Below are 311 nucleotides of genomic sequence, written 5' to 3'. Positions count from 1 at the left end.
CCGGAGCCGCCTGTGAGGGGATGGCTGGGCCGGAGCCGCCTCTGAGGGGACGGCGGGGCCGGGAACCGCCTCTGAGGGGATGGCAGGGTCGGAGCGCTGTGGATGGGGATGAAGGGTGTCCGTTTACCACTGCCGGGAGCGGGAGGGAGGGACAAGTGTGGAAGGGGAACACGGTGCCTGGGGTGGGGGGGTGCGGGAGGAGGAGTATGAGGGGCGGAGGGGCAGCCTGCGGTGCTGAGGGGAGGGTTGCGGCAGCGAGGGAGGGGTATGCGGCAGGCCGGGCTGGGTGGGAGGGGTGGGAGCACGGTGGA

Source organism: Haliaeetus leucocephalus, unplaced genomic scaffold (genome assembly GCF_000737465.1).
Source record: "Haliaeetus leucocephalus isolate CR32 unplaced genomic scaffold, Haliaeetus_leucocephalus-4.0 Scaffold351, whole genome shotgun sequence".
Classification (NCBI taxonomy): domain Eukaryota; kingdom Metazoa; phylum Chordata; class Aves; order Accipitriformes; family Accipitridae; genus Haliaeetus; species Haliaeetus leucocephalus.
The sequence above is the reverse complement of the archived record's forward strand: the minus strand, read 5'-3'. Positions refer to the sequence as shown.